Consider the following 22817-nt stretch of genomic DNA (forward strand, 5'->3'; position numbering starts at 1 on the left):
TACTATATCTAGATTGAGCCTTTGTATCTCCCTTTACAAATTTTCTAGCTTCCATCCCAGGTTCAAGCTTCTGGCATTCCACGCCCCGACGCGTAGAACGTTATCCTTTCGTTGGCTATTCAATCTTGGCAGTCTCCTCCCGCAGATCCGAATGGGGCACTATTCTGGAATATTTCGACAATGGAGAGATCAACATGACACTTTTTCAATTACAGGCCACATGTCCTGTGGATACACTTTATGTGTTTTCAATGCAATCGTTTCCATTGTGTTCTGCATCTCCATGCCGTCGATAATTGGTGATTCTTCCGCCTTCGGGACCAACTTCCCGTCCCAAGGACAAGTCAGTGTCCTGAACCTTTGTCCGCTCCTCCTCCCTCTTTGACAGGGCCTTTGGCAGAATGCCGGAAGTCTTCAGCCGACCAACGCTGATTATTAATCAAAATTCAAGCCATGGCGGATTTCGAACCCAGAACGTTTTGCTTACCAATCAAATACGCTATTCCAAAACCATGGTTGCCTACAATTTTTTAAATAATAAGAAAGTGTCGAATACGAGCTGAAGCTGTGTATAAAAGTATGTGTATATAAATGTATCATCCCAATTTGCTATTCTTTCTAGAATAAAGTTTTTTAATTGAGTTTTAGTTGAATCCTGTTCATGCTAACTCGAGATTTCAGCCATGGGCACCATTTAACATAGTTTTAAACAGTTACAATACATGTTCCGTTGTGGAAAAAAACTACAGGTATACCTAATTTCCATTAGTTCCTTAATTTACGACGAACAGTGAATTATCACCTGACGGTTAACAGAGCTTCTCCGATGATTGTAGGTTATAAGAATCTCTACTGAAACTGGCTGCACAGTAGGAATTTTGATCAAGCTGACGATTAATCATTCAGAAACAGACCAACAAGAAAAGACCGATCGCTGACGATGCTATCGATTAATGTTAAGAAACTGCCCACAGATACTCATATGCAAAAGTGCATTCCAGATGCCTCTGCGCAAGTACTAAAACGAAGATCACGACTAGTAAAGACATTATACGCAAATTTCGTGGCTGTGTTGTAAGGCATGCTGCATCAGTGTGGTGTGGTAACTCTCACGCCATCGAAGTGGATGTTGCCTTGGCCCACCGGTTATAATGCCGGGAATCCGCTGATCAGTCCTTATGCATAAATTATGCTGGCTCATCACCATATCCCCTCCCAACAGGCGTGGATAAACAGCCGCTGATGTAGGAAGATTTAAGGTGCGAAATGACCCCTACTACGTTTTGCACGATGTTCTGCATGCAGCGAGAACGCTGCAGTCTAGAACAGCTTTTTGCACAGTGCCGACGTTATGCAGGGAGTGCAAGAAGCGCGACTCCCGACGAAAAGCGCCGAACAGGAGAATCAGGGCATTCCCCAACCGGAAAACCGGCCGCGGGTGGCGATTCGCCTCACGTAATGCGACGCCCGTTGAAATGAATGAGGATGCGAGCGATTCTGTGTAAGACCAACTCGCGTAACGGGATTTCCTGACGGACATTTTGGACACACTGTGCGCTCCAGCGCCGTTTGCTTGACCACCCGTGTATGAGGCTATTGGCAGAGGCGCCAGACACTCCTCGCTTCATGTTGTTTTTGGCAGATTACCAGCCAATCAGCCAAAGCCAGATCTCCAGTGCATGGTTAGAGCAGGGAAACGAGATACTCAGATCTACGTTTTGACTGCCAGGTGTGAGTCCCACGTAACAGATGGTTCTCTCGTTTCTCCAACATGTGAATGCAGTGGAAGTAGCTGTATGATAATTTTCTTCGAAGGGACTCAGCCAAATTAAGATTGGAGTCTAATTTCATTGGAAACCATTGTGCACAACGACTGTATTATTGTCAATATATTCTGTGTAAGTGGCGGCATCGGTCGTAAATATTGAAATCCTTTATTTTACAGGTAGATTTCGGTCACTGTGTGACCATCCTCAGCGCAAATTATTCGAACCTTGTTGACCCATAGCATAACAGCGCAACATTTCCTGTGAGGTACCATGTACCGTGCTGATTATTTCCAATATATATATCCTCATTTTTACTGCATACATCATTTTTAAAATTTATAGAAGAGCCTATCTTGTAACCTTGGCAATTGCCGTACTATATGTGCTATTGTGATACGTTGTGCTATTATGATGTTGGCCTATAAGATTCGAATAATTTGCACAGAAGATGGTCGTACAGTGACCGATATCGATCTGTAAAATAAAGGATTTCAATATTTACGACCAATGCTGCCAATTATCCAACATAGATACGACTGCAGTGTTTTGGGTCCCAATTCAGGTGCAAATTTCAGTTCTCTGTGGTTCAAAATAGTTCAAATGGCTCTACGCACTATGGGACTTATCATCTGAGGTCATCAGCCCCCTAGACTTAGAACTACTTAAACCTAACTAACCTAAGGCATCACACACATCCATGCCCGAGGCAGGATTCGAACCTGCGACGGTAGCAGCAGTGCGGTTCCGGACTGAAGCGCCTGGAACCGCTCGGCCACAGTTCTGTATGTGTGTGTGTGTGTGTGTGTGAGTGTGTGTGTGTGTGTGTGTGCGTGTGTATGTGTGTGTGTGTGTGTGTGTGTGTGTGTGTGTGTGTGGAGAGGGGGAGCGAGAAAGGGGAAGAGAGGTATCTCGGTGCCAGGTGATTACTTGCTCCCTCTCCCATTCCACACCCCCACGCCCCAAAAAATAAAAACTATAACTTGCTGTTACCCTTACTTTTAACAAGCTCCATTTGCTTATGATTTAAACATTATAACAGCAAAGTATATAAAATTTGTTAATATTAAAATAATAATGTGCTTAGTTAGTGCTTAGTATACCACTTACATAACTATTAACTAGTTTATAAAATTAGGTAATCTAAAAATCTGTTACGTATGCCATGCAGTTGATATGTGACCCATAACAGCAACAGTCTTGTCACAACATAATTTACACGATCAGTATTCCACCTAGTACTAAGACTGTGAACGCACCTCTGCGGACTACGGGTACGCAAGCATGTGGTTGGTGAGGAATACTCCTTTTTCGATCGCTTTCACCTACATTTGGGAAACTATTTTCATTTTTTTATTGCTTTATTTTTATACGTAGGATTCCGCACATCAGTTGGTGAAAACGAAACCCCTATAGGAACAGTTTTTGTTGTCCGTCTGTCTGTTTGTCCGACTGTTCAAAACCCTTTTTCTCAGGAGCGGGTAGACGTATAAACTTGAAATTTCTGTCGCCTACTGAAGTCTACGGTCCCTTGGCAAAGCAAAAAAAATGAAGCTTCCAAGTAAGCGCAATAAAAAATACTGCCATTTATGTCACATGTTTTTATACTCGGAAATTCATTCATCAAAACCTGTGGTGTACTTCTCGTTGACCTAGAATCACGAAATTGTCAAGAACCGAGGCCTCACACTACAGCCAAAGGAAAAGATCCGAAAATTGTTAATTTGTAATTATATCATACGAAAAAACAAGTTTTTTGCCATTTGTTATTAGATTGTCTGTCTGTCCATCCATCAATTAAGAACTCATTTTCTCGGGATCAGGTGGACGTGTCAAGTTGAAATTTATGTCACATACTGAAGATTATAGTCCTTTGGTGGTGTTAAAGTATTAAGCATCTATACCAATGCAGTCTAACGGTACAGCCATTTATGCCACAAACCTTGATACACCCAAACTCACTAACTGAAACCTACATGGTACTCCCCTTGACGTAGAATCTTGATATTTTCCAGGTAGAAAGTTGCACAGTACAAGTAAAGGAAAAGAATCAGAAAATCGTTACTTTCTAATTATATAACAACAAAAAAGTATTTCTTTTGTCATTTGTTATCCAACTTCAAACTTGAAATTAAAACATTCTCGAAAGTATTGGAATTACTGGGACAGATATTTTTCCAGTATCAGTGTCGATAACAGGCAAAAATAGTCAAGATCCTCGATTGTCTACACATAATTTTGTGCGAGTCCTATTCGCATCTGGCTAATTTTAAATACACAACCCTTACAGCAGCACTTTGTTTATTTTTAGGGGAAAGTCTTTCTCTTTCTACCTTTCTAATTGTCGGCAGTAGTCTTGGTCAGCCTGAGTGCCTTCCCCTGACGTGTTATTTTTTGTAGCCGGTCGGATGTCAAGCCCTCCACGTGGACTAGACTTTACGTGAGCAACCGGATTGTGTCCGGTGTTAAACACAGTTTGTAAATCTCAAGAATCTTTGCTGTCTCACGGCGCTTTATTCTCCGAGAGTTGGCTGAGAAATATAGGGTTTGACATACGTAAATCTGAAAAGAATTAAATGTTGTTTGGGAGGGGGAGGGGTTCACGCCCTGGTGGATGCGCGCCTGTCCCAATTAGGAATAAAGTGCGTCGCTATCTCCAGTTGTAATTATACCTTACTAGAAGGATAATCTCAGTAGCTTTGCACTCAACTGGTTCCTCGATAGTTAGTGTCTATTAGAGTCAGAACTGTATAGCTGACGTAAAAACTTCGGAGTTTTCAATGTCTGTGGTATCTGCGAATGTCAAGCAGAAACGAAATGAATGACTTTTCCTACGTACATTACGTTTTTGGCCCTCTCTGACCTCATGTATTGCCATGTTCTGTGTTCTCTGCAAGTACATCTACATGATTTCTCCGCAACTCACACTTCAGCGGTTAGCATTCGCTCCAGAGAACCACTTTCAGGCTTTTTATCGAGCGTTGCATTCTCGAATATCACGTGAGAAATATGAATACCTCAATCTTTCCGTGCAGTCTCCGATTTCTCTTATTTTATTACAACGGGCTTATCACCCTATGCAGATGGTAGACGGGAGTTAACAAAATATGTTGACGTTTGGAAGAGAAAGCTAATGATTTACTTTTGTGAAAGGTCTTGTCATAACGAAAAACACCTTTGTTTTAAAGATTGTCACTCCAACTCGCTCATCACATCCATGACAGTATTGGTTAAAAACAGTCTTGGTTGCAATTTTCGTTTTCTATTTTTCAACGACGCGTTTCGCCTTATTTAGGCATCTTCAGGTTATCTACATAGAAAACAGAGAACAAATACATCTATTTAAGAATCGCGATCGCATTGTGCAGACTTGAATAACCTGTAAGCATGTATAAACAGATCACCTATTGAAAGAGCAAATACCTTAATTTGGTGTTTCTTAGAAGAATCCTTCAGTCAGTGTAGCCAAAGGGCATCGTCAAATATATCAGGCCAACATCGCCGTCGTTAAACTCAGTAAAAACTAGAAATATAAAATAGTAAAATCATTACCTTTTCCAGCTGGACGCGAGAGGAACCAAGGTCTGCATAACGCGTTCCCGTTCACAGGAGCGAGTAACAGGGTAAGATGGGGGCTTACTCTGTTACACGTTCCTGTGATTACGTATCGAACAGCTGTTACGGCACCTTCCATGACCCCCAGCGACGTACGTAGGCCCCACATAATGCCACCCCAAAACATCAGGGAACCTCCAAAGACGTCTCCGACGATGTCTGGTTGAAGGCATATGCTACACTCATTGGTGAAGAGAACATGATGCCAATCCTGAGTGGTCCAATCGCCATGTTGTTGGCTCTAACTCTGCCACGCTGCATGGTGTCGTGGTTACAAAGATGGACCTCGCCATGGACGTCGGAAGCGAAGTTGCGCATCATGCAGCCTCTTGCGCACTGCTTGAGTCGCAACACGACGTTCTGTGGCTGCACGAAAAGCATTATTCAACATGGTAGCGTTGCTGTCAGGGTTGCTCCGAGCCATAATCCACAGGGAAGGCGTCATCCATTGCACTAGTAGCCCTTGGGCGGCGTGAATGAGGCATGTCATTGACAGTTCCTGTTTCTCTGTATCTCCTCCATGGCCGAACAACATCGCTTTGGTTTACCCCGAGACACCTGGACACTTCCCTTGTTGAGAGCACTTCCTGGCACAAAGTAACAATGCGGACGCGATCGAACCGCGATATTGACCGACTAGGCATGGTTGAACTACAGACAACACGAGCCGTGTACATCCTACCTGGCGGAATGACTGGAACTGATCGGCTGTCGGACCCCACTCCGTGCAATAGGCGCTCCTCATGCATGGTTGTTTACACCTTTGGGCGGGTTTAGTGACATCTGTGAACATTCAAAGGGACTGTGTCTGTGATACAATATCCACAGTCAACGTTTGTCTTCAGGAGTTTCGGGAACTGGGGTGACGCAAAACTTGTTTTGATGTGTGTAGTTTAAGCTTCCAAGTCAATGTAACCAAAAGATCCGGCCCTATATGTTATATAAATTGATACTCGCAAAATCATTCTTTAAAACCTGTAGATGAATCAAATATCAGGTCTGGTGGTCTAGCGGTAAGGCGATTACTAATAGTTACTATTAAAAATCAGTCTTCATCACACATTTATTTATCCTGGTAACCGGTTTCGACCACGCCTGTGGTCATCTTCAGACCAAAATGCTGTATGAGCAGGAGCCTCCTTCTGGTGGTAAATCACTGCTCGTAAAGCGATTGTATGGAAACCAAGAGACTGCGGGATCAGATGTCGGTTGGACTACGGATTTTTGGGTTTGGGGAGAAGGGGCGGGGGGGTGAAGGACAAGTGTGCAACCCCACCTCACTTCTTTCTCAACGTGGTAAAAAACAAACTTTCTATAGCTAAGATCGCATAAACGTTTATTTATTTTCAACAGCCGATTTCGACAGACTTTGCTGTCATCCACTTTAGAAACGGGTTGTCGAAGATAAATAAGTATTTATGCGATCTTAGTTAAAGAAAGTTTTTTTACCAAGTAAAACAGATCGCTCCTTCTCTTTTCTCAGCATGAGAGATTTCAGTCTTCCTCAGGTACTGCACCCCTTTCACGTCCTTCGACACTTATAACTGCAGTTTGGTTTCTATTGCAGCTGTACATAATCTTTCGCTCTCTGTGTTTTATCCTTAATAACTTCAGAATTTCAAAGAGCGTTTTCCACTTAACAGCGTTAAAGACCTTTCTACAACTCTATAAAAACAAATTTTTATTAAATTACTGAATATTTACAATACGAGCAAGCAGATTTTCTCAAGTTTCATTTTATATCTTCGTTGCTCGGAACTTTCATTCTTTTGACGAGAGAAAGGTTAGTTGCTTATATGGAAAGTAAGTTTAGTTTTCATCCATTTGAAGAACTCGCCTTCCCGTCTTTCTGCTGAAAACTTCATAAATCATCTTAGTACCGTCAGATACACCAGTGAAATTTGCTTATTTCGCTTTTTTTTTTTTTTAAAGGTTTAACTCTCCGGTGTCACAAATTTCATTTACTGACAGCTTTGTGATGTAGTGCTTACATTTCTTAAGGTGACTGCTTTAAAACTCTGTGGTTCTGATCGAAGAATTTTATTGAGTTACATTCTTCCTATGACGCCGTTGGACGTCCGTTAACGCCGACTTTGGAAACCGGAATCTCTCCTCCCCTTCAGGCAGGGGGGCGGAGGGAACACAATATTGCAGTCCTTCTTCTGATCCCGCTCTCCCCTCTTCTCTCCCAGGCTAAAACCTTGACTACCACATGAGCTCACTGACGTCTCAGCAGATGAATTTATGATCTCTGAGAAGAACTGATTCACTGTATGCCGGCCGAAGTGGCCGCGCGGTTCTGGGGCTGCAGTCTGGAACCGCGAGACCGCTACGGTCGCAGGTTCGAATCCTGCCTCGGGCATGGATGTGTGTGATGTCCTTAGGTTAGTTAGGTTTAACTAGTTCTAAGTTGTAGGGGACTAATGACATCAGCAGTTGAGTCCCATAGTGCTCAGAGCCATTTGATTCACTGTATGAACTATACCGCCTACACACGAAATTATTTGCGAGTTTTCTAATTTACTCAAGACCAGTCTAATTTACTTAGAACTCTAAAATGTGTAGCAGTTATTAACACGCACACTGTTTCACCTACACTGTTTGAACGATTTAAAATTTCGCAGGCAGTAACATAACAGCAATTCAGAGCAAGAAAAATAATGTTCCCTTATCGTGGTAACCGTCTACGTCTACATCAACATCGGTAGTTTATGTACCACAGTGAAATGCAGGTCAATCGGTATTTTCAAGTGTGGTTTCTACCCGTTATATTCGCCTACGGAGCGCGGGAAGAGTGACTGCTTAAAAATCTGTATTGGTCTAATCTTCGCGGTGTCTACGACAGCGATACCTTCGAGGCTGTATTATACTTTTAGGTTTATTTCTCAGTTAATACTGATTCTAGAAACTTTGAAGTACGGTAGCACGGAATAGTTGACGTCAGTCTTGGAGCGTCTATCGTTCAGGTTATTGAGCATTTCTGTGACGCTGTTCTACGAATCAAACAAGCCTGTCAACATTAATATCCTTATTTGGTTCGAATCCCACGTATTTGAGAAATATTCTGGGATTAGTCGCAGGACTGTTTTGTAAGCAATCAGCTTCCTTTGTAGACTGTAGGCTGACTGCATTGTCCCAGTACGCAGGCAATGGTACGAAGTCCGCTACCTGTTTTATGTATAACTGAGCCAATGTTCAGCTGTTTTTTCATCACCACTGCGGTAATACCTATAGCACTTATTTTTGCTGCTGTGTGGGAGTACTCCTTCGCAAAGGAAGTTTGATAAAGGAGTTCATCATTTCCGATTTTGTTTTGCTACACTCAGTTTCGGTTCCTGCTTCTGCAGTAGGTTCATGGGGACCAACAATGGTGCCAGTAACAGAATTCACATATGACCAGAATTGATTCAGGTTTTGTAAGAGGTATTTCTATAAACTATGGTCTGGTAGTCGTTCAAGACTTCACGTATTCGCCTTTTGGCAGCCAGACAAGGGTCATTTAGCATCTCTCTACCTGCAGCGCTATGGCTTGTTTTACAATTCGTGTGCAATAGTCGCCTTTCCTTCTGAAGTTTCTTTACAGATACTGTACATTGTACAGGGTCATATAGGTACATATGTATCCAGTGCTTGATCTCCTATTCGTCTAAACTTGAGTCGCAGCTGCCGTACATGCTCCTACTGAAATACTACAAGTCTCACATTTAGGTATTATAGCACTGTCTCCATATCTAGTTTACTGAACATGCAATCGATCTGCTTGTTTTAGCTGTCTTTTATAAGCAGGTAATCATTGTTGCTACAATTACCTCATGACTACTAGTACCAGTTTCAATGTGGACATCATCAAAGAGGTAAGACCTATTTCAGTCCTGAGTCAGCGTCCCAGTTATCTGTTCTAAGCAGTTCTGAGAAATAGCAGGTATCATAGTTTTGCAAGATGTCTTGAGAAGCCCGCCACTTACAAAACTGTGGTTATACCACTGTTTCAACGACGACAGTGCGATTGCGGAACTTACGTCTCCGTGAGCTGACGTTTTCGCTAAACTTTTCAGGTACATTTTGGGACTGGGTCTATTGCTCGATAGAACGATTCATTTATAAGTTTCCAGTGCAAGTGAATAGTGCATCAAAAATTATTCGAAATAAATGTGTTTAGATAAACTGTCGAGGACGAACTGACAGATTTTCAGAGTGCCTGAGACCTCCCCAGAAACTGAAATAAACAAGGTTAGCTTCAGAATATAAAATGTGAAGATAACAGACATCTATTATCCTTTAATAAGGCTGTACATTATTTGTTGCGAAATTTTTTGATACTTTGGTCGGTTTGTTACTACCATCAAGCAGTATAACTGGTGATGAAACGCTGAACAAAATTTGTGAAATAAAAATTTCGTATCATTATGAATGTGATGAAAACTTTTTTTAACATTAATATTGTGGGTTTCTGTATTGCAACAATTTTTTCCTTAACTGATTAGAAACAACACTTTTCGACTCTTTCGTCACTGCATGATCAGCTCAGTGTTCCGTAATTCGCTAAATCTACGTCTGCATCCTCATACACAATCCAGAAGCCACTTTACGGAACATGGCGGAGGGTACCACGAACCACTATTAGTCACTTCCTATCCTGTTCCGTTTGCGAGGGAAAAACGACTATCTACAAGCCTCCGTGCGAGCCCTAATTTCTCTTATCTTTATGGTATTACCGCCAAATGTACGTTGCTGGCAGTAAAATCGTTCTGCAGTCGGCCTCAAACGCTCGTCGTCTAAACTAACACAACAGTGCCTCGTGTAAAGAGCGTCGTTTCCCTTCCGGGGATTCCCATTTGAGCTCATGCAGCATCTCCATAATACTTGCGTGCTGATCTAACATACAGGTAACAAATCTAGCAACACACTTTTGAATTGGTTCGATGTCTTCCTTTAATCCGACTTGGTGCGGATCTCAAACATTCGACCAGTACGCAACGATGGGTCTCGCTAGCGTTCTATATGCCGTCCCCTTTATAGACGAGCTATCCTTTCCCAAAGTTTTCCCAATAAAACGAAGTCGAGCGTTCGACTCCCCTCTTACCAGCCTGACACACTCATTCCATTTCTTATCGCTTTGCAACGTTACGCCTAGATATTTAATCATTGTGACCTTATCAAGCAGCATACTACTAATGCTCAATTCGAACTTTACAGAACTGTTTTTCCTACTCGTGCGCATTAACTTACATTTTATACGTTCAGAGCAAGCTGCCGTTCATCACACCAAGCAGAAATTTCTAAATCATCTTGGATTCTCCAACAGTCTTTCAACGACGAGACCTTCCTGTGCACGACTGCATCATCAGCAAACAGCCGTGAATTGCTGCTCACCCTGTTCAAATGGCTGTGAGCACTATGGGACTCAACTGCTACGGTCATCAGTCCCCTAGAACTTAGAACTACTTAAACCTAACTAACATAAGGACAGCACACAACACCCAGCCATCACGAGGCAGAGAAAATACCTGACCCCGCCGGGAATCGAACCCGGGAATGCTCACCCTGTTGGTCAGATCATTTACGTATGTAGCGAATAAGAAGGGTCCTGTCACTCTTCCCTGGAGCACTCCTGGATGGTTAAGTTAAAATGTTTCGTTGTCGGTGGATGGAGGAATAGTTCAGACTTAAGCGTCCTGGTTTATTTTTTGTTCTATGATTTATTTGGGACGCGTCAAGAACTCAATATGCCAGTAGCATCCTGTAATAAGACATAACGTCAATGATCAAATTTCGGAAGTTTGTTGGTGGTCGCCAGTTGCAGAGAAAAGTCTGGGGCATCTAAAATAAAAATAGCACCTCGCTACTGTGTTTACAACAAGACGAAAAACAGTTTAAAAGTCTATAACAGTAACTCGTAAACAGACAAATTTATCCTCATGTAACCGTTTCTAACACGAAAAACGCATGTAACCTCTTATGAAAACTCTGAAAGGTATTAATAAACACCGGCATTATAATACAGAATCTCATTTTCATTCCCCGAGAGTTGTTAACTCGTCAATTCACGAAAGACTTGTTTTCATAGGATTAGGGAATCGGCGAAGCATACCAAAACAATTGTCAGGACAGAAAAATTCAATTTTTAAAACTGCATTCAACGTCACTAATGTTGTACCATTTCCAGGTTTGAAGATCCGAAATATTTCCCCTCCCCCACCTTGTTTCTAACGGATTTCAGTTAACGTGAATTTCATTTCGTCTTAGAAGATTTGTCTAAAGAGCATTTCACGCCGGCCGAAGTGGCCGTGCGGTTAAAGGCGCTGCAGTCTGGAACCGCAAGACCGCTACGGTCGCAGGTTCGAATCCTGCCTCGGGCGTGGATGTTTGTGATGTCCTTAGGTTAGTTAGGTTTAACTAGTTCTAAGTTCTAGGGGACTAATGACCTCAGCAGTTGAGTCCCATAGTGCTCAGAGCCATTTTGAGCATTTCCCCCAAAAACGTTCATTAGCTGATTAGCTGGTACAGTAGGTCAGATATACTCTATATAACCTATACGTATGTTCATAAGTAAAAATAGCGACGCTATGGGATTAAACTGTGTTGGGAAAGAACTACTACTCCAAGCGTTCATAGAACGCACTTAAACAAAAATCTTTACAGTTGTTGAAAGCTGGCTAAAGTCGGAGGTAAGCTCATCCGGAGTTTTCACCAAGGTCCAAAATTCAGTTGGTGGCGGCGTGTTTGCTGCTGTTAAGAAGTAGTTTATCTTGCAGTGAAACGGAAACATATTGTTACTGTGAGTTAGTATGGCTAGATTCTATACTCAACATATTTGATAAAATGATAACTGATTCCTTTTACCGAACCCCAACTCAGATAACATAGTTGCAGAAAGGTTCAACGAAAATCTGAGTCTCATTTCGAATAAACGCCCTATGTATCAAATTATAGTTGGTCTTGAATTTAACCACTAGAGTTAAGTTTGAGAAAAAATGATTCAAATGGCTCTGAGCACTATGGGACTTAACATCTGTGGTCATCAGTCCCCTAGAACTTAGAACTACTTAAACCTAACTAACCTAAGGACATCACACACATCCATGCCCGAGGCAGGATTCGAACCTGCGACCGAAGCAGTCGCGCGGTTCCGGACTGAGCGCCTAGAACCGCTAGACCACCGCGGCCGGCCTAAGTTTGAGAAAATACATGTTTAAAATTGGCGGTAAGCTTAAAACTTTCTTCGAAAATCGTTTTGAGAAATTAGTTCAGGGACCCACTAGAAGTTTAAATGGTGGTGATGACGTACTAGATCTCTTAGCGATGAACAATCCTGACTAAATAAGGAGTGTTACGACGGATGCAGGAATTACGGGCCACAAGGACGTACTAGCGAGACTGCATACCGTAACATCCAAAAGTATAGGTTTAAAAAGACAGATAAAAATTCTCTTGACGCCTTCCTGAGAGAGTTTTCATTAATTCCATAGTAACTATGCGAGCGTCGATCAGATGTGACTCACATTGAAAGAAATGGTGATGACTGTTATAGAGATTTTTATATTATATAAATTAATAAGAGAGGCAACGGACCCTTCGCAGCACACGAAAGACAGCAGCAGCAGCAGCAACGGAAGAAGCATGCCTGGGTAAATAGAACGCAAAATCTTCAAGACTGGATCAGGTTTTACATGTGATCAGAATCTCTTTGGATTTGCTACCAGTTCTGAAAACAGAGTTTGGCTATGGAAACTGTTAAAAGCACTTCGCTTCCAAGTCCCCAATAAGTTACGAGCATCTGTAAACTGTTGCCAGTCATGTAGTCTCTTAGATTTCGCATTCTTTTAAATCTGGCCTGCTGTTTTCGTTGCTTCAGCAGCAGTTTCCTGCACAACACTCTTCTAAAGTATGGAATATTTACCACATGGGATCGACGGAGGACACAGAAAAAGTTGTAAGATGGGTAGCTCGCGTTTTATTATCGCGAATTGGGAGAGAGAGTGTCATGGATGTTCTTCCAGTCAATATGTGTCATACAGCAAATCAGTGCTTAACAGTATTGGTTAAAAACAGTCTTGGTTGCAATTTTAGATTTTTATTTTTCAACGACGCGTTTCGCCTTATTTAGGCATCTTCAGGTTATCTACATAGAAAACATCCTCCGACCGATAGCGCAAGCATATCGGCAGCATATTGGCGACGCATTCGTCTTCATGCACGACTATTCTCGCCCTCATTGCGCACAGCTTGTGAAAGACTTTCTTCAGGATAACAACATCGCTCTACTAGAGTGGCCAACATGTTCCCCAGACATGAACCTTGTCGGAAATGCCTGGGATAGTTTGAAGAGGGCTGTTTATGGACGATGTGACCCACCAACTACTCTGAGGGATCTACGCCGAATCGCTGTTGGGGAGTGGGACAATCTGGACCAACAGTGCCTTACTGAGCTTGTGGATAGTATGCCACGATGAATACAAGCACTCATCAATGCAAGAGGACGTTACTGTGTATTAGAGGTACCACTGTGTACAGCAGTATGGACCACCACCTCTGCAGGTCTCGCTGTATAGTAGTACAACATGCAATGTGTGGTTTTCATGAGCAATAAAAACGGCGGAAATGATGCTTATGTTGATCTCTATTCCAATTTTCTGTACATGTTCCTTAACCCTCGGAACCGAAGTGATGCAAAACTTTTTTCATTTGTATATTTGCACCGCCAAGCGACCGTAGGCCTTACACTGAGGTGATTGGTCATGGGTTATCTCCTAATATCGTGTAAACCCACCTTTTGCCCTGTGTAGTGCAGAAACTCGAAGTGGCATGGACTCATCAAGTCGTTGGAAGTCTGCTGCAGAAATACCGAGCCATGCTGACTCTGTCTCCGTCCATAACTGCGGAGGTGTTTCCAGAGAAGAATTTTGTGTACTAACTAAGCTCTCGATTACGTCCCATAACTTTTCGACGGGTTTCATGTCGGGCTATCTGGGTGGGCGATCATTCGCTCAAACTGACGAGAACGTTCTTAAAACCAATTGCAGCAATTGTGGCTCGGTGACATGGTGCATTGTCATCTTACAAATTGCCTGCAAGTGGTCTACAAGTAGCGACAGTTCCGTTTCAGTCTACGATCGGTTCAGTTGGACCATATGAAACACAGCCCACACCATTGTGCTTGGACAGTGCCTTGTTGACTACTTGGGCCCATTGCTTCGAGGGGTCTGCCCCACACTCGAACCATAGCATCAGCTCTTATTACCTGAAATCCGGACTCATCTGGCCAAAGCACGGTTCTCCAGTCGTCTGGGGTCCAACCGGTATTGTCACGAGCCCAGGCGATAACGTGCCGTTAGCAAAGGCTGCTTCCATAGCCCGTTAACGCCAAATTTCGCCGTATTGTCTTAATGGATTCGTTTGCCGTACGTCCCACATTGATTTCCGGGGATAATTCACGCAGTGTTGCTTGTCCGTCTCTTGTCACTGAAAACTCAACGCAAATGCCGCTACTCTCTGTCGTTAAAAGTGTAGGCCGTCGGCTACTGCGTTGTCCGTGGTGAGATGTAATGTCTGAAATTTGGTATTCTCGGCACACTCTTGACACTGTGGACTCGGGACATTGTATTCCCTAGATTTCCGAAATGATATGTCCCATACATCTAGCTCCCACGACCGTTTCACGCTCAAAGTCTGCTCATTCTTGTAGTGCGGCCGTAATTACTTCGAAACCCAGCCGGCACAGTAGCTCAGCGCGTTCGGTCAGAGAGCTGGTTGGCCTCTATAATAAAAAAAAAAACTGAGTGGAAGGATCAACAAATGGACTTGAACGGATGTCATGTGACGTCTGCACATCCGCAACGACCAAACACAACGATCAACAACGGACAAAAATGAAAAAAAGAAAAGAACCCCCGGTAGCTGAGCGGTCAGCGCGAACCAGTGTCAGTCCTAAGGGCTCGGGTTTGATTCCCGGCTGGGTCGTAGATTTTCTCCGCCCAGGGACTGGGTGTTGTGTTGTCCTAATCGTCATCATTTCATCCCGATCGACGCGCAAGTCGCCAAAGTGGCGTCAAATCGAAAGACTTGCACCCGGCGAACGGTCTACCCGACGGGAGGCCCTAGTCATACGACATTTACATTTGCCTTTTCACATAAATCACCTGCGTACAGCTGACAGCTCCGCAAATGCACTGCTCTTTTATAAATTGTATAGGCGGTAATATCGCCATATGTATACGTGCATAGCGCTCTCCTCTGTTCGCCATTCCGTATAGATCGGAGAAGCAGACCCATCCACTACATTGGGATAAGGCTGTTTTATTCTATGACCGCCTTTTAGCGGTGTTTTATTCTGACGGACAACGAATTTTGGATAAGAAGGTCCGGAGCTTTTCCGCTTTACTGTTTTAGCCATATGTTCACTTCAAGATGTGGGTTTTAGTGCCACGAAACCAGTAGTGACTAATAATAAAGGACTGAATACAGCTGAAGTGGTTATTAATAACCGAAATGACTACTCATAGCTGTGGTTGTCCTACCTACAAGGTTATTTGCCGATAACTTTGTCACTTCAGTGTAGAACGTGACATAAAAAACTTCGATGTCTCTACATGTTCCTGGGAAAATGAGGTCTTAACACTCGAACAGACAGACACACACACAGATGGACAACGAAGTTATTGGAAGTAGGAAACCTAAAGAAATGGACACATTCCGGTGCACCTAACTATAACATGCATGACGTATTATTCACAGCATGTCAGTCGTGGAAAGATCGGCATTCTTCACTAAACCCGACACAATTTAAATTCATGAAGTGTTCGTAAGCGAAGAAGCGTTGGTCTTGCTCAACGCTCGGGGCTCTGGGTATTTCTTGCAATCGCATCGCATTGTCTGAACTTAATACATTCATTTATATGAAAAGTCGGTCAATCTGCTGAGATGCACAGCTGACTCTACAAACGTTCACTTATATCTTAAGCCATCGCCGAGCAATGGGCACTCTTTCGACAGGACAGCGGTTCAAGCACCCCTCTGGCCATCCAGGCTGAATGTTTTTAAAATATAATTAAAAAGCCACGATCGCTTCAATATCGTTTACTAGATGACCGGTTTCAGCACTCTGAAGGTGCCATCATCGGATCTGAAAAGTGGATTAACATTTTTAGTATATCACAAAATTACTTGAGGTAAATGCCGGGATGGTTCAAAACAACGCAGCCGACTTCCTCCTACCTGCCCCTTCTCCCAACCCCCTTTGCACAATCCGGTGTCCCGAAGTAATATAAGTGCTGCTAGTGGCATGTTAATATCTACTCTTCGCTGTATAAAGGAATCCGACTTAAATCTTCTGGGGATACCTAAAATCAAGTGTTTAGAACCTCTCAGTGTAGAGGGTCGTGACATCAGTTAACATAGTACCACGCGCCTGTGATCAGACCTGAGCCAGACTATATGTGTGAAATATAGCGATAGAATCTCTTACACTGTTGCTCAGGATTCTAGGAAGGGGGAGGGGGTAAACACCTATAAACGAAATCTATTTATTTTGGCGCTAATGTAAGTAATGCGAGCACATAGGCGTAACTAATTAATGAACGCAATTACGAGTAAATGTTCAGTTCTTGGTATTCAACTCAGTTTTTTTTTCAGACTGGTTTGGCCAAATAAGAGCCTTTTTGTTAAACTAAGTATCGAAATTGACAAGCAAACAGGCAGACTACTGTAAAATCGAATGCCTGTGTTAGACTGGGAGCCACCCGACACAAATTTATCACCAGGTTAATCTAGTTAAATTTGGTTTACCACCAGCGTTGTTTACCTTATTTTTTGTATGATAATGTGGGAGATGGATAACAATGCCACTCGAATATTTTATTTTTGCACGCCAGTACAGCATATTGTTTGAGGGTATATGAAGCGAAAGTTTACATTACTGATAAATTTGCTGTCGTTTCAGTACAAAAATTATGATATTGTCTTTTACTAGTAATATAGGGAAATGCAGCAATTAGATCCAAAGCAGAACCCTTATGTTACACGCTTGGTTGGTCGTGGCGCGTATTGTGTACAGACCACTTAGCGTAAATTAGCGATCTCCAAAGACATAACGTCTCATTAGCGATGAGGTGACGGAGCTTTAGTTTTCAACAGTCCATATCCCCTGGTGGACTCGTGCTATTCTCGCTACTACGTGGCTCTGTAACTTTCGCCTCTCACTAATGTGAAAACACTGGACTTGCATCCTGTAGGATTGGATTCAGCCTTTATCTGTTGGTCTTGAATTACGTTGAACACGTTTCTTAATTATTAACATTTTTGTTACGATGGATCACTTTAATCGCCACTTGTTCAATGAACACACCATTTCCCGAATGAATAACAATTTAATACGTGGACTTAAGTAATAAGAACAACAACATTAACAACACGTACGTGGCATACAGATAACAAATCAGAATATTAATTATTGATAAACAGATAACCATAGCAGAAAATAAATATTCAGGGATACAAAAAACTACGGTTAATATTCACAAAAAGCAAAAGAAAACCTATATAAATAAATACAGAATGAGACACACATTTATACTCAACATGAAGTTTTCTGGGAAGAATATCATCACAACATTAACAACTGGGTTTCGTGAGTGCTAACGATGTGATTAATTATTTAGATACTGATCTGAACTCTCTAAACTGTATGACGAGAAACTTGCTATCGACGTTCACTATCCTTCATTTCTGTTCAAAAATACGAAGAAAAGGCGAGAGAGCACAGTTGAATACCTTTAACCTTTGCACGAGCCTGGAAATTAAAACTGTAAGAGACGTTTCTAGAGGCTGAAGATGGACCCAGGAAGAAAGTTGAGGAAGTGGACCATAACTGTACACCACTACCTTTTGCCTCACGGTCACGTGAAGCCAGTCTACCAAACGGCAAAGAGAAGACTAGGCAGAAAGGAAAAGCTCTGCTTGGAAATTTGCGATAGAACTGCCACGCTGAGAGGCTGTGATCGGTATATCAAACTATTCTCTGTTTCGTCTCCGACTACAGGAGACATGTTACGAGATAAAATGGCATCTTCGAGGATGTCTACCGTAGTCAGAGATATCGACCGCAGCCTTAAATTGAGTAAATATCGACCGTGAAAGTCTTCGTTGTATAATCTGCATGGAAAGTTTCCCCGCCTTACTAAAGAAGTTTCAATCGACCGAAATGTTTCCTAGCATCTTGAACGGTATTTTGTAGCCTGACTGTGAGGCTGACATGTTTGTCATGGAAATAGAAGATACCGAAGACGAGAAGCATATACTCATGATGGATAAAATGTGAGTCAGTAGGCGAATCAATTGAAAGTATCGGCTAGTTCGCCAGTACTTTCAGAAACCGAGCACGTAGTCAGATGTGGCTAGTTAGTAAAATTAGTACATTGCCAACTGAATATTACACATGGATTATGACCGCCGTATTATGATATACACTGCTGCAATCCAGGCATCACTTAAATCGGCAAATGTTGGCTGGAAAGACCATTGACTGACCAGATACAGCTATGACGGACAAAATTAATGAAACTCTTGAAATTATTGATATTGATAAGAGCCATTCAAATGGAAGATGTCAAGCATATGCAAGATAATGAAACATTTGATTTAGTTATTTCTACAGAAGGATTAGTTTTAAGAACTTTTTTTATTTTTTTTTATTAAAAAAAGAAGGGTAAAGAAAAATGACACCTGAGAGGGTTTCACCATAGAAATTTAAAATGGTTAAAATTTTTTTGAACTAGGAACAACTTGCAGAGGGACGGAATAAATTTATTCTTCACATGGACAATATCTGAACCTACAAAGGCATGCAACGGCATATTTTTAACCAGTGAAAAAAGAACTACGTAATTGTGAAAATTTTTGCTTAAGGTTAGTGGCATTAGGCGGAAACGAAGGAAAATTGGAAACGAATCGAAAGATTAGTGACTAAAAACGAGTAAAGATGGACAAATAATGCGCTTCACAGCAAGCAAGATACTCAGTTCCCCAACGGGGCGAATGACTTTTCACTAAATGCAGCCAAATAGCGTTTGATGTTCAGATGTCGACAATATTCATAAAAGTGGGAAGTACGGTAGGAGTTTTTTGTGTATAATAATCCCAAGAAGGAAAAAAATTAAAAGCATCGAAATGAAAAGAATTGATCCATGGGGAAAAATCAGTGAAGATGCAGTTACATCACACATTGTTAAATCATGTAGTGTAACGAAAAGGTCGTGGCAATATAAAATTTGTGCCAACCGGGTTCCTGCTGAAAACGCTACTGACTCTTGAATGGAGGCATTTTCATATTATTATAGCCTAATGATTAAGATGGAGGCTCGCCACAAGCTGGGTATACGATTTCGAGTCCCGCTCTGACACAAATGCCCAACTATCACGACATTTTAATCTTAAGTAAGCTTCCTCAAACACTTATAATTACGGTAACATGATAACACAGCACAATACTGAATTACGTGACGGTCTCTGTGTTCTTCAGATGCATTATCTTTGGAGACCGTCACAGTTCTACTGAGACTTCACAACAAACTGGACTGCTCGAGCAGTTATCGTAACTGTGTAAAATCTAGAAGTAGGCTAATTAACACCGTTTCTGCGGCAATAATGTAACCTCCGTATTCTAATAGTTTACCGTTGCTGGCTACTAAAATAAGCTCGATTTGCGATGACCACTTCAAACCAGTTACGCTGACAGAATCGGCAACCGGGTTTACTCAGTTCCGTGACGTCAAATAAGATGAATTAATAAACAGCCTTATTGACGCGCAAGCGCGACGTCAAATCGGAATGCCTCTATCGGGCTGCGCGCCACTCGACATAAAGAAGGAGCAATTTGTTTTTCTTTGGAGAACACGTTTCCGTCACCCCACAAGGGTTAAGAATCATTTTGTTGCAAACTCAATCACGAAACCAAGTGTTCAGTTTAGTTCAGCAATTGCCTCTGTTTTACAGCATGGCAAAAGTCTTGAACGCGGTCAGTTACAAAAACAGACTGCAAATTTGGAAGAATATCGCTCTGGCTGCATGGGCAGAACCTTTTTTTTTTTTTTTTTTTTTTTTCTTCAACCTATTTCTGATTACAAAGAGCGAAACTGCACCTGGCCTGCATGTAAACTTAAGTGTGCAAATGTGTAGAAATGTGAAAAATGATAGCCATTTACCAATATATATAGTAGTTCATTAAAGAAACCTTAGAGAAAATGGGAAATTTTACAGGTGGAGAGTAGGTTATGAAGACAAACAGCAGGGAGCCCTAGACGCTGATGTTGGGACAGTAACGAAACGTGGTGGAGGGCTAGTTGACTCATGTGTGTAGAAGACAGGTTAAACAAGTGAAACGTATCTACTGAACATGAAACTGAAAACCCATAGATGTTAGTGAAACACTATACTACTCGAAATATTGTGCGCTTCCAATATTCAGAAGTCTAAAATCGCCAACTCCTATAGTACCTAGGATTCAGATAGAGGATTTCCATGACAAAGACTACAAACTTCTTATCCAATAATACACTCCTGTCTTGGTCGCTATATTCCTCTTATTATTGCTCCTGGTTACGTGTTTCGCTTTAACAACATCTTCAGATCAAATCTTACGGATACATAATATTTAGTCAGCGGTAAAACATCTTAGCCAATAACAAAAGGCCGTTTGATTTTTAATGTTGGCTAAGAAGTTTACACTCTGTCTGCCGGCCGCTGGTGGCCGAGCGGTTCTAGGCGCTTCAGTCTGGAACCGCGCGACCGCTACGGTCGCAGGTTCGAATCCTGCCTCGGGCATGGATGTGTGTGATGTCCTTAGGTTAGTTAGGTTTAAGTAGTTCTAAGTTCTAGGGGACTGATGACCTCAGATGTTAAGTCCCATAGTGCTCAGAGCTATTTGAACCATAAGCAAAGAGTATGGTCATCAGCACAAGACGCAGACTGTCCAATATTAAAATAGGACAATCTACCATTAGCCAAGTAAGTGCATTTAAATATCTTGAAAGCACAATAACTGAAGAATTGAAATGTCGCCAGGAGGTGAAAACTCACCCATGTGAGACGCAAGTTGAGGTGATAAATCGTTTAAACAAAGACGTTTTTCACCGAGCGAGGTGGCGCAGTGGTTAGCACACTGGACTCGCATTCGGGAGGACGACGGTTCAATCCCGCGTCCGGCCTTCCTGATTTAGGTTTTCCGTGATTTCCCTAAATCACTCCAGGCAAATGCCGGGATGGTTCCTTTGAAAGGGCACGGCCGACTTCCTTCCCCGTCCTTCCCTAATCCGATGAGACCGATGACCTCGCTATTTGGTCTCTTCCCCCCAAACAACCCAATCCAAAGACGTTTTTCGCTGCGGTGAGGTCATTTCATGACATTTCAAACTACCTGCACCGAACGCGAAAATATTTTGTTTACACCAGCCTGTATAGGGAGAAATGATAATCACAGCAAAAGAAGAGAAATCAGAGACCACACAAAGTGATTTTAAGTGTTTATTTTTCCCGCGCAGTGTTCAAGATCGGAACGCCAGTATAGACTGTTGTTACAAGTGGCCCCTATGAATCTTCTGACAGGCACTTACTTGTGAGCTGTTCGCGGATATTACAGACTATAATGATGTTCCGAGCGGTTTGCAAATGAGCATTTTGATCTCTGTTCACGTATTTCAGTAACGTGTAAAAAGTTCCCAGTTTTAATCAGTTAGGAAACAAGATAATAACATTAAGATGAAGGAAATTAACTAGGAATTTAACGTCTAATGAACTAAAGAAAACATTTTAAGCTGACTGTGATCACGGTAGCGAGAATACATTGGCCGTTGTGGAGACGTCACTACATCGGTTCAGCAGCTACAGCTGTTAGCGTCGATGATGCGCCGGCGTGGCAGTTAATGACTAATAGTATGACTAGGCGAGACTGCAAAACCCAGTCGTATAAAAGTAAGGCTGTGTGAGTACTCTGTGTAGAAAGGGAAATCACATATCCGATAACCTAGAGCTGGACAGATAAAATCTTAAACTAAAGAGTGACCCAAGAGTATTGGGGAAAAGGACCAACACTAGTTATAATTCGTAAGAAGGAAGCTAAGTAGATAGCACACTTCTTCATAAAACACATGTCTTCATAAAGTACTGTTCAGTGAAGGACGTCATTTAAGGCATATTGGGAGGCAGAGAAATGGACAAGAAAGTTCATAAACCAAATAGCTGGACCTATAATTTGAACGCTTATTCTTATTTCAGAGGTGGTCGTTATTATAACGTGAATCAGAATAAAAGTTGACCTATGGCTAGTTGTTTATAGGTCACCTTCGTCACATCTTGTATTCTGTTCACCGTTGTCGAATCGCTCCGATACGTCGGGTAACAGTCGCCAGTTCCTTGCAGCCAGTAACGTAACAATTATGTTAAGAT

This window comes from Schistocerca americana, chromosome 3, assembly GCF_021461395.2.
Source record: "Schistocerca americana isolate TAMUIC-IGC-003095 chromosome 3, iqSchAmer2.1, whole genome shotgun sequence".
In the NCBI taxonomy this organism is placed as follows: domain Eukaryota; kingdom Metazoa; phylum Arthropoda; class Insecta; order Orthoptera; family Acrididae; genus Schistocerca; species Schistocerca americana.